The sequence below is a fragment of the Spermophilus citellus genome (assembly GCF_964194105.1).
Source record: "Spermophilus citellus genome assembly, chromosome: 3".
Classification (NCBI taxonomy): Eukaryota; Metazoa; Chordata; class Mammalia; order Rodentia; family Sciuridae; genus Spermophilus; species Spermophilus citellus.
Window position 1 is genome coordinate 110173902 of NC_138184.1, and position 12724 is coordinate 110186625.

Consider the following 12724-nt stretch of genomic DNA (forward strand, 5'->3'; position numbering starts at 1 on the left):
GATTTTAACCAGGGAAGGTAGATCCCAAGGACCCTGGAGCCTCTGAATCCTGACTGATAAGCATGGCCCCTTCTTCGGCTGACCATCATTCCTGTTTCTGCTCCTCCTCTCTTCCAATTTACTTTACACTACGGTAGCAGCTGTCTTTCTAAAACAGGGCTCCCAGCAATTCCAATGCCAGAAATTTTGCCTAGAGAAATATTCCTACAGCTGCTCAATGCTAAAAGATTAGGAATAATTTGCCACTAGGATATATCTCAGTGGTAGAGTTCGCACACCTGAGGCCCCAGCACCACACAGAAACACACAGATTAGAAATAGTCCATGTGTCCACCAGTGGGGGTGGGCTAAAATAGCGAAACAGTGTGCAGCTGTTACAAATAATGAGGTAGCACCTAAGGTTTGTTTTTTTCCCCCCAGGTACTAAGGATTGAATCCTGGGCCTCTGGAATGCTAGACAAGCAAGCACTCTACAACTGAGTGATACCCCCAATCCCTTGTTAAAAAATTTTATCTTGGGGCTGGGGATGTGGCTCAAGCGGTAGCGCGCTCACCTGGCATGCGTGCGGCCCGGGTTCGATCCTCAGCACCACATACCAACAAAGATGTTGTGTCCGCGAGAACTAAAAAATAAATATTAAAAATTCTCTCTCTCTCTCTCTCTCTCTCTCTCTCTCTCCCCTCTCTCACTCTCTCTTTAAAAAAAAAAAAAAAATTTTATCTTGAGGCTAGAGTTGTAGCTCAATGGTAGAACATTTGCCTAGCACATGTGAGGCACTGGGTTCAATCTTCAACACCATATAAAAAAAAAATAAAATAAAGTTATAAAAAATATATTAATTTTTTTTTTTTTAAATCTTGAGACAAGGTCTTGCTAAGTTGCTTAGACTGACTTAGAACTTAAAATCTTCCTGTTTCAGCCTCCCAGTTAGCCAGGATAACAGTTATATGCCACTGTGCCTAGCTCCTAGATACTGAAATAGAAATTGTCCTGGGTAAGAGTAAAAATTCAAGTTTCAAAGACAGTGTACAGTATATAGTGACCACCATTGTTTAAAAAATGTTTATGCATATATCTCAGAGACTACCTGAAAGATTCTTACCACATGGTTATCAGTTTCTCCTGTAGGGTAGTGAGATAAGAAACAGGGATGAGACTACATGCATTTTCTACTATTTGGATACTGCTTGCAGTTGCTTACACTGAAATGCAGCTTTTTAAAAATCATAAATGAATAGCAACATAAAGAAGTCCCATGATTTATAACAAGCACCTCATGCAGATTCCTAGGGCTCATGTCCAACAGTAAAACCTGCTAGGTGCACTGCACTCAAGACCCCAGTACTACTGCTTTCGTCTCCCCACCAGAACTGCCGCTTTGGCCACCTGCTGTCCTTCTCCATTTCCTGACAAGACAACAGAAGGCTCTCACCGGAAACTCCCCAAACCTGTATGCTCTTAGTTCCTTCTGCAATCTCTTAAATCTCCAGTTGGAAGCTATCTTCTCTTTTTGTAGACCAACTACAAAAGAACACTCATTTTCCTCTCAGAAGGGTTCCTTTGACATGTCCCTAAGCCTATCACACACAGAAAAGTTTCTGCATCCATATTTAATGCCAGGTCACTTTATGTATGTGTGTGTGGTACTGGGGATTGAACCCAGGGGCACTTTACCACTGAGCTATGTCCCCAGACAGTTTAAATTTTTATTTTGAGACAGGTTCTTGCCAAGTTGCTGAGGATTTCTAAGTTGCCAGAGACTGGCCTTGAACTTGTGATCTGCCTCAGCCTCCCAAGTTGCTGGGATCACAGGCATGTGCCACCATACCTGGTTTCTACTAATAGATGAAATTACACGAGGGCAGGTGCTAGGTATTCTTGGTCCCCAGCACAGGCCTGGCCCACACCAGGTATCCAGAAATGCCCAATATATAAACATGATTCTGGGCCCCTCTTATGAGTGACTACAATACTGTAAGAGTGATGATTAACACTAATATTTCTAAAGCATTTTCAGGGCACATTTGTAATGTAAGTAACTCAGGAGGCTGAGGCAGGAGGATCACAAGTTCAAGAGCATCCAAAACAAATTAGGGAGAACATCTCAAAATGAAACACAAGAAAGATGGGGGTGTAGCTCAGTGGCAAAGGGCCCCTGGAATCAATCCCTAGCAGTGAAGAAAAAAAAAAAAAAAGCATTTTCAATTCAAGGTTTAGTCTCTCCAACAACCTCTTGAGGGTACATACAGAATAGGAAGGGCAAGAGAAGTCCAGAGATGTTAAGTAATTTATCCAGGTGAACAGGGCTAGGCAGGGCAAGATTGAGGATAAAAGCAGGACTGCAGGATTTGCTGATCGAAAACCCTAAACTCTTTCCTAATATGAGCCCTAGTGATGCGTTTGGGAATCCTGCCTCTATATAATATAGAGGTTCAAATTCTGGGTATGTTAAGTTCTTATATTAGAATTTTCTATATTTCCTGCCCATAATTCTTACCATCAGGATATCATGAGAAAGCATATCAAATGCTTTGGAAATCCATGAGTGGATTTCATGACTACTAAGATAGTAAAAACATGAAGTTAAATCTAACTAGTCATTGCTAATTTACTATTGCTGAGTCCTAAGTGATCAGCTCCTTTACTAAGTGCTCTCAGCCCACCTATTCCATCACCTGCCCAGAATTTTACTGAGTCAAAAGGAAAGGATCACAAATTTATTTTTTTGCAGGATCTCTTTTTCTTCCATTTTTGAAAATTGGCCAGTTAGTTGTCTCCATTTTAATTGCATTAATAGATCTCCAGTGCATGATATATAGCTGGTGTAGAACAAACAGTAATTATTCTTTGGGGTGTTGCTCCCATTCTCCATAATTTCTCCAAAGTTACTAACAGTGGTTTCATGATTATGTCAATATTTTCCATTCCCTTTCTTCAGTATATGGGGAAATAATTTCCGTGGTCTAAAAATCATTTGATTGGATACTGTCATATATCTTGTGTTTCCTAATTTGAAGTTCATGGGCTGTGAAACAAGGGACTGGACTACATAGATACCACATCAATTCTTTTTTCTTTCCATGATATCTTATTAAGGTAGATGACTTTTGCCTGGTGTTTATTAACATGGCATCCAATTCCAAAAGTGGTGAATATTTAGCTTTGACTCTAGAAAACACTGACTCAGTTTCACAAGCCCAGGCACTCAGATGGGCTTGCTCACACATGCTCTCATTTAATTCTCATAACCCTATGAGGTTGGTTGTCATTGCTTTTTTGGGGGAGCGGGGGTACTGGGGATTAAACTCAGGGGCACTAGAACACTGGGCCACATCCCCAGCCCTATTTTGAATTTTATTTAGAGACAGGTCTCACTGAGTTGCTCAGTGCCTCGCTTTTGCAGAGGCTGACTTTGAACTCAAGATCCTCCTGCCTCAGCCTTCCAAGCCTCTGGGATTACAGGCATGGGCCTCTGTGCCCGGTCAGGGTTGTCATTGCTTTTTTGACCTATGAGGGAACTAAGGGTCACAGAAACAGTGTTGTTCAAAGTCATAGGTGGAGGAATTGGCACAGCTGGAATTTAATCAAGTCTTTGGATTCCAGGTCCCAAACACTCAAAGCTCTCTCAAATACCTATTTAATACTTGTTGTTTGATTTACAGTAGTATTTATGGACAGTTACCTGAAAGAATGACTGCACTGGATTTCTCTGAGCAGCTTGTTGAAAATGAAGTGCTTGTTGAAAATGGGTGCTGTTGATGCACACCTCTAATCCCAACAACTTGGAAGGCCAAAGACAGGAGGATCACAAGTTTAAGGCTAGTCCTCAGACATGTTGTGATGCTCAGCAACTTAAAGAGACCCTGTATCAAAATAAATAAAACACCCCTGTCTTAATAAGAAATGAGGATGTAGGTCAGAGGTAAAGTGCCCCTGGGTTCAATCCCCAGTACCAAGTGGGAAAAAGAAAGGAAAAATAGAAAAAAGAAAATGAAGTTTTCCTGGGCTTCTTCCTAGGCATACAGAATCAGAGTCACTGAGATTGGAGCTAAGAACTTGTATTTTAAACAAATCCTAGTGTTTGTGATGCACACTGAAGATTGAAAGCCAAAGCTTCATTCCTTTATAAGTGCTTTATCTCTTGATTTTATTTTACTCTCATACTAACCCTTCAAGGCAGGCAGAATAGATCACTATTATTCCCTTGTTACAAATGAGGAAATGGACGCACAGACAGGCTGTTCATCTTTATTTTGAATGCTGCTTAATAAATAAAGAAGTTTGTCAATTGTCATGTTGTTAAGCCTCAGTTCACTGAGGCTGTTCTTTCTCATTTGTAACCCCATCACAGCTGCCTCCCTCCTTCCTCAGAAACACTGCAGTGGTGCTCAGGGTATGTTATGAAAAGGTGATGAGGATAGGATCAGCCCGAGAAAAGTTATCTCTGGAACAAAACAAATTCAAAACAAACACACATTAGCCAATTTTCAAATGATCTCTGCTTCTACAAGTCAGTGCTACTGACAGAGTGAAATGGAGCATCCTCTGATCTGATCATAAGCGTGACCAAGTGTAGTCAGGAAAGCATGACGAGAATTATGATTGAGTCACAAAAGGAAATAACCTTAATTCAAGTCTGATCAAGTCTTGCATACAGTACTCAGGATTTTCTTGGTAATGGTGATAAGCACAAAGAATGAAAATTTGTTGATGGCCCTTTAGCGCCTCCTGGGGTGGGGAGAGAGGGATTTTAGCCTTGGGGGCAGGCAGTGGAGAAAAAAGGAGGCAAAATAACAAGGTGGGCTGCTATAGTTGCAGAAAGCATGTTGTCCCTTGAGGCCCTGGCTTTGATGGTTTAACATTCAGATCTTATTCCACTGGCTACTTCAAAAGAAAAGATCTTGCTTGAGAGAATACTGCAGAGCAAAGAGATGGTGAGGGTGCTCACTGGAAGGGCTTTATTACAGTGCCCTAAGAGTCACTTGACAAATGCACCAGTCACCCAGCAAACACTCTGAATGCCTGCTGTATTCTATGCACTCTGCTAAGCTCTGGGATACAAAGATGAATTAGGTATGGCTCCACCCTTGGAAATTTTATACTCTAAGAGCGCTGCTGAACATGTAAACAAATACCAACAGGGATATAACTGTGGTATGAGGAAGATAACAAGAGAAGGAAAAACTATCTTCTGATTGGTGGGGAGGAGTAATGGTGACTTGGCAGGGTGGGGGTGGGGTTCCTCCACAGAGGAGAGGATGTATCAGCTGACAACAACAGGCTGATTGCCAAGCAGACAAGAGGCTCCCAGCCTGAAGGAACAACATGTGCAAATGCACTGGGGCATAAAAGAGCCTGGTATGCTCACATAACACAGTATAACCATAAGCTGTAATGCAGGGCACACGTGAGCAGGGATAGAGAAGAGCCTGGTATGGTGGCAGACAGCAAGGGTAGATCACCAAAGGACAGTGATTCTGGCTAAAGAGTTGCCCACATGCAGAGTTCTCAGAGGTATTAAACAGGCAGAGACTCCCAATATACAAAATACAAAGTCCAAGACACCAAAGAGAATGCTGGTTTTCGGTTGCCAATTTGACTGCCTGAATGGGCAGGCATTTATGCCTTACGTCTATGGCTAATTGTGTATACGTTCTCATTAAGTCTGCTGGCCAGTTAAATGTTTACTTGAACCCAGTGGTACTTTACCACTGAGCTACATCCCCAGCCCTTTTTGTTTTTTATTTTGAAACAGATCTCCCTAAATTGTTTAGGGCCTTGCTAATTTGCTGAGGTTGGCCTCAAATTTGTGATCCTCCAGTCTCAGCCTCCAGAGCTACTGGGATTATTGGTGTGCACCCTGGCAGTTTACTTTTTAGAGACAGGTGTCATGACTTTTTAATGTCATGCCGGGGCACTCTACCGCTGACCTACATCCTCTCCAGTCCTTTATATTTTTATTTTGCAATGGGGTCTTGCTAAGTTGTTATGGGCCTTGCTAAGTTATTGAGGCTGGCTTTAAACTTGATCCTCTTGCTCAGTCTCCCAAATCACAGGGATTACAGGTGTGTACCATTGGTGCCTGGTGCCCTCCCTTTTTTAAAATATTTTTTTGGTTGCAGATGAACACAAAACCTTTATTTATTTATTTTTATGTGGTGCTGAGGATCGAACCCAGTGCCTCACATGTGCTAGAAAAGTGCTCTCTCTCTCTGAGCCCCAGCCCCCTTTTTTAAGTTTTTATTTTTGGTACTGGATTGAACTCAGGGGCACTCAACTACTGAGCCACATCCCCAACCCTACTTTGTATTTTATTTAGAGACAGGGTCTCACTGAGTTGCTTAGCACCTCACTTTTGCTGAGACTGGCTTTGAACTTGAGATCCTCCTACTTCAGTCTCCCAAGCAGCTGGGATTACAGGCATGTGCCACCACGCCCAGCCCTTTTTTAAGTTTATTTATTTATTTAAGTTATAGATGGACACAATGACTTTGTTTTATTTATTTATATGTGGTGCTGAGAATTGAACCCAGTGCTTCACATGTGCTAGGTGAGCGCTCCACCTCTGAGCCACAACCCTAATCCCTTTTAAGTTTAATTTTTAGATGGAGTTTCCCTAAATTCCTGAGGCTGTCCTTAAACTTGCGTTCATCCTGCTTCAGCCTCTCAAGTAGCTGGGATTACAGGTGTGTATCACCAGGCTGCCCCAACTAGTGTTTCCTAATAGCAGACTATGCCTTTGTCTTGAGGCCACGTCTCTTGCTGACCTGGTCATTTTAACAGCTGAGATTTGTCTGTAAGGGCTGTAATCTCTTAGAATGGGATTGCAATCCCTGTAGACAACCACCCACTGCTGCTTCATAATACTAATATTAGAAAATGTAGAAGCTGGGAATGTGGTCCAGTAGTAGAGTGCTTGCCCGGCAATAATGTATGTGACCCTGGGTTTGATTAACAATACAAGAAGGAAGGAAAGGAGGAGGGAAGGAAGGGAAGGAGGGAGGAAGGAAAGAAAATGTAATGTCTGTCATTCAGTATCAAATGCTGCATTCACATGAACATTGCTCTTCTTGATGCACTGGGGGAAAAAATCCTTTGAACACCTCAACAAATCCCTAGACAATTCTAGAAGAGCCCTGCAGAGAAGACCTGAGAATTTGCCCTAGTTAACAATAATCTTGTTGTGTGATCTTAGACAAGCCATTAAACCTCTCTGGGCTTCAATTTCTTTCTCTGTAAAAGGAAGGATTTAGGTGAGCAAAGACCACACTTAATAGGGTCAATGCCGAAAGAAGCAATGGTGGCAGGGAAGGTGGTTAGAGAAGGTTGTCTGGCTGACCACCCAGAGACCGATTCAAGGCTGGTACCTTGGGTGAAAGATCCTAATCTGAGACTGTTTTTCTTGGCTCTTAGGTCTAGAAATAGGAATTCACAATGCCCAGATAGGTACAGACATGCTGTGATGGTTCTGTTCTAACTTTACCAACTTAGGATTTGACAAATGACATTAAAGCACCATCCACCCAGGCCCTGCTTCCAGATCTTTCCTGTTATTCAGAATCTCACAGTCAGGCATGGCAGTGAGCATACCTGTAGCCCTACTTATTCAGAAGGATGAGGCAGGAGAATCACTTGCATCCAAGAGTTCAAGACCAGTCTGGGCAAAATAGTGAGATCCTGTCTCAAAAAACCCCAAATCCCAGGAACCTGGGATTGCTTGTTGCTCTGTGAACATGAACTACAGATTTAGAGGGAAATGCGCAGCCATGAAGAGGTTTTATCCTGAGCAGTGGTGAGTCAGCCAAACTAGCCCTGCCTACAACAAAGAAGCCCTTTCTAGTGACCAGATTTAGCATCTTTATTTAGACACATTACTAGTTTTGTCTCACTGACTTTTCTCTTTGTTTTACTGCTGTTTGTTTCACTGTTGGCCAATTACTGTTTTGGTAGTGGCTGCTTACTAATTATTATGCTGGTTTTTAAGCTAAATTTCACTAGGAAAAAACAAAAACCTTACTTTTCCATCTTTAGATAGGTGGAATGATCACTAACTCACATACAGTTCAGTTCTGGGAGACATGTGCCTCTTTAGCAGCTAATATCAAATGGCTAACACTTAAGAGCACTCACTCTGTATAAGGCTTTACAACCAGTGCTATACATGACTTCACTCCTTTACCCCTCACTACAACAGTAGGAGTTAGGGCATAGTTAATATCTGTATTTTATAGATAAAACAAAGAGGGTAAGTAACCTGCTTAAGCAATCTGGTTCTAGAGTCTGTGCTCTTAACTGCCACATGATATACTTTTATTTTATATAGATCTCATTAGTTTGACTCACAGAGGGGAAATTTCATTTACAAGTTTCTTAGGGAATTGACAAGCTATTCATCCCTCTCCCCATTATAAATCAGCTATAGTATAAATAAGAGAAAATATGCAAGTAGTCAATTTTTCTAATCTGTACTTACTAGGCATCTTTGACTAATGTTACCCTGCAAAGAGAAAATTTTAAAAAAATAAGACAACTTACCGCCGGAATTAGGATTTTTCATATTTCAGAGCAATACACAATCAGTCTGAGAGAGGTGAGCTGGACTCACTGTCCCGCCACTGCCTTTCTCTCCAGAGATACTAGGTACCCAGGGTCTGGATTATACCTAGAGAGAAGGACAGTCCCAGGACCTGCTGCTGGAGAGGAGGACTTGGGGGTCAGCCTCTCCAGCTTGTTTCTCCTGATGGTAGGACAGTTCCTTTAAAGGCAGAAGACAAAGCCCTCTCTTCTCCCCTCAATCCCTGTTTACAGGCAACTTTTCAAAACAACTCAGTTTCTGGAACTGTTTCCTCCCTGCCATTTACAGGAACTGCAGCCATGGTAGCTACGAAGGGAAGAATGTGGGGAAGTGGAAGGGTAAGAAAAGGCCCCACTTACATCACACCTCTTAGCCACTTCTGGCAACTCATTCAACAAATTTTCCCTCCCATACCAATGATATGTCCCTGGTGACACAATGAGGGACAAAAAGCCCTATGGTAATTGAAGTTGTAATACTTGCCTAGCACGTGTGAAGCCCTGGGTTCAATCCCCAGTGCTCTCCACCCCCACAAAGCCCTGTGGTCTTTGCTTAAAAGGTCACAAGATGTCATGAAGAAGTTGATTACAGGAATAAAGGTAAAATGAAAATGACAAAAGGCTTTTCAAAAGAAAAGTCTATGGAAACAGACAGGGGAGCTGACCTATTCTTCAGGGGTGAGCTATAGCTCTTTCCCTGAGCCATTCAGGTAAAGATCTGAACAATGAGTAGGAGTTAATTAGGGAAAAAGTGGGTGAGATAGCAAAAAGAGGCTGAGGGCACAGTGTGAACATAGCTCTCATTAACAGGGGAGGGGGTTTTAGATCCTTTGAAAAAGAGTAGTGAAGCAGAAGACATGCCAGATGATAATGGTTCCACTGGAGGGGGTGTTAAGGATTTTGGTTTTCATCTAAGAACACCAGAAAGCTGTGGAAGTACATAGGAAGGATACAACACAGAGTGTGATGTAGCCATATTTTTAAAATACTTTTTGTTTTATAAGATCCTATAACTGCTGAAGATAAAGGGTTGGGACATGCAGAGTGACTGTGGGAGATTGGAGGGTAGACAATTTCTTAACAGCTGTTCCAGTAAGAGATGACGGTAGCCTGGAACAGGCTGCTGGTGAGAGAAATGGAAAAGAGCAAATTACATCCAAAATGTAATCTGAGCAGGGTGTAATGGCGTGCACCTACAGTCCCTGCTACCTGAGAGGTTGAGTAAAGAGAATCACTTGAGCCCAGGAATTCAAGGCCAGCTTGGGCAACAAATCAAGACTCAAACTCTAAAAACTAACCATCCAGGTGAGGTAGGTGCATACTTGTACTTCCAAGGATTCAGGTGGCTGAGACAGGAGGATCACAAGTTTGAGGCCAGCCTCAGTAATTCGGCGAGCCCCTCAGCAAATTATCGAGATCCTGTCTCAAATAAAAATATAAAAAAGGACTGGGGATGTAGCTTAGTAGTTAAGCGCCCTGGATTCAATCACTAGTGCCTAAATAAAGAAGTGACTGACTAATGTAGAGAGGAAACTGATAGACTTGGCTATGGAGGATAAGAGAGAAGCAATATTAAGGAGTCCTAGGTCTCTAGCTTAGGCAATGGTAGTACCATTCAATGAGATAGGTTACAGTGGACAAACAGCCAGCTTTAGAGGGATGGTCATAAGTCCAGCTAAGTCTAAGCTGCCCAAAAAACATTAAAATGGACATGACAGATTGACAGTCAAGAAAGACATATGGGTCTAAAGCTCTATACAAGGGCTGGGGCTGGAGATATTGCTTTCAGGGGTCATCTGTGTATGAAAGACAGTGAAAGCAATGGGTGTTCAGAACTTCTAGGGAGAAAATAGAGTGCACCTGGAGGAAGAGTAATATCAAAGGAGGATAAGCAAACTGGAATTACTAAAGAGATGGGAGAAAACAAGAAGTGTATAATGTTCTGGAAGTCAAGGGAAGAGAATATTTTAAGAGGGAGAGACACTATGTCAAATGCTAATATCTATCAAGTCCTAACCATGACCTTAGACTGTGAATAGATAGATGATTGAATTTAATCTGCATAACAACTTTTGGAGGCAGAAAATATTTCCCCTTTCACAGATGAGCAAACTGCAGCAAAGAGAGATTACACTGCTGACTCATGTTCAGGTGGCTGGTAAGTGAAGCTGGGATGTAAGCTCAAGCAGCCTGACTTTGATTCACTTTTTTCAACTATTCCAGATTGAGTGTTGCTTATCTAAAACACTTGGGAGCAGAATCATTTTGTATTTTGGACCATTTGCATATGCATGATATTTGGGGTATGTGAACTGAGTTGAAACATGAAATTCACTTATGTTTCACCCTTATAACAAAGCCTGCAGGTAGTTTTATACAATATTTTTAGTGTGTCTGCATCTTGATGATGACCAGTCATATGAAATTGGGTATGGAATTTTCTACTAGTGATATCATGTTGGCAATTAAAAAGCTTTAGATTTAGAGCATTTTGGATTAGGAATGCTCACCTTGTGCCTCTAGTACAATTTGTGAAGTCATATAGGAGGAAGACTGAAGAGTGGCCAGTGGACAAACTGATGAGGTCATCCTCTGCAACATTACTAAGGAACTTTGCTTCAGGAGAGAAAGAATGGAAGTCAGACAGAATGGAGACAGAATGAAAGTCAATATTACGAAAACTCAGATGTTTAGCCTTCCTTTCTCTGTTGGTTCCACTCCACCATGGCAACAGCCAGCCTTAATGATCTGCTGACTTACTGTTTCCTTAGAAATAAACTGAACAAACAAACAACACTTTCTGGAGAAGGCCACTGCCAGAATCAAAGGCTCAGACCAATAAATGTAATGACAACAGTACAACAGCAGAGGGCAGGGTTCCCACATCAGGAACACAATATTAATCAGAGAGGGTTAACAGCACTTTGGTTGATACATTAGAATTCATGAAACTTTGAACAAATGCCCTTCAATTTTATCTAACACTATTAGTGGATGGCAGGCAGGCTGAGGAAATAACCTCAGTGAAGTTAAATGCATGTCCATATTCAGAAATGCCAAAACTCATCAGATGTGGTGGTGCATGCTTGTAATCCCAGTGATTTCGGGAGGCTGAGGCAGGAGGATGGCAAAAGACCAGATTCAGCAACTTAGTGAGGTCCTAAGCAACTTAGCAAGACCCTGTCTCAAAATTAAAAAGGGGGACTGGGGATATGGCTCAGTGGTAAAGTACCCCTGGGTTCAATCCTCAGTAGCCCCACCCTGCCAAAAAAAAAAAAAAAAAAAAAAGGAATGCCAAGACTTGAAAGCAAGGAATCAGAATGCCTAGGTTCAAATTCCAAATAAACTGTTTACTAGCTCTATAACTTTAAGCAAGCAACTCTCATTCATTCTCTCTCCCCCGCCCCATTTATTTATTTATTTATTTTTATTTTTGGGGTGGTACTGGGGATTAAACCCAGGAGTCCTCTACCACTGATTTACACAACCATTTTTTATTTTTTATCTTTTTTATGTATAACACCATCTAATTTCTGTTTTTAAAAGATATGCCAAGTAAAAAAATAGAATCAGTGGCTGAGGTTGTGGCTCAGTAGTAAAGTGCTCGCCCTAACATGTGCGAGGTGCTGGGTTTGAGCCTCAGCACCACATTAAAAAAAATAAAAACAAATAAAAATAAAGGTATTATGTCCAACTACAACTAAAAAATTTTTAAAAAATAAAATCAGGGCTAGGGATGTGGCTCATGCGGTAGCGCGCTTGCCTGGCATGCGTGCGGTCTGGGTTCGATCCTCAGCACCACATACAAACAAAGATGTTGTGTCCGCCGAAAACTAAAAAATAAATATTAAAAAAAAAATTCTCTCTCTCTCCTCTCTCACTCTCTCTTTTAAAAAAATAAAATCACTACATCGATGTTCATAGCAGCACAATTCACGATAGCAAGATTGTGGAACCAACCTAGATGCCCTTCAATAGATGAATGGATAAAAAAAATGTGGCATTTATACACAATGGAGTATTACTCTGCATTAAAAAATGACAAAATCATAGAATTTGGAGGGAAATGGATGGCATTAGAGCAGATTATGCTAAGTGAAGCTAGCCAATCCTTAAAAAACAAATGCCAAATGACTTCTTTGATATAAG

General features: G+C 41.5%; 2 protein-coding genes across 3 annotated transcripts in view; both read right to left on the reverse strand.

The window, feature by feature from the left end:
• The window catches only part of SFI1 (SFI1 centrin binding protein), a 322241-nt gene extending 321631 nt beyond the window's left edge, over positions 1–610 (reverse strand). Inside the window, exon 1 of the mRNA XM_081282923.1 lies at positions 555–610. The gene's annotated coding sequence lies outside the window, so the exon portion shown is untranslated. The remainder of the gene's footprint in view (positions 1–554) is intronic.
• Positions 1–12724, reverse strand: part of LIMK2 (LIM domain kinase 2) — a 70989-nt gene that overhangs the window by 35337 nt on the left and 22928 nt on the right. The gene's annotated exons all lie outside the window — the stretch shown is intronic.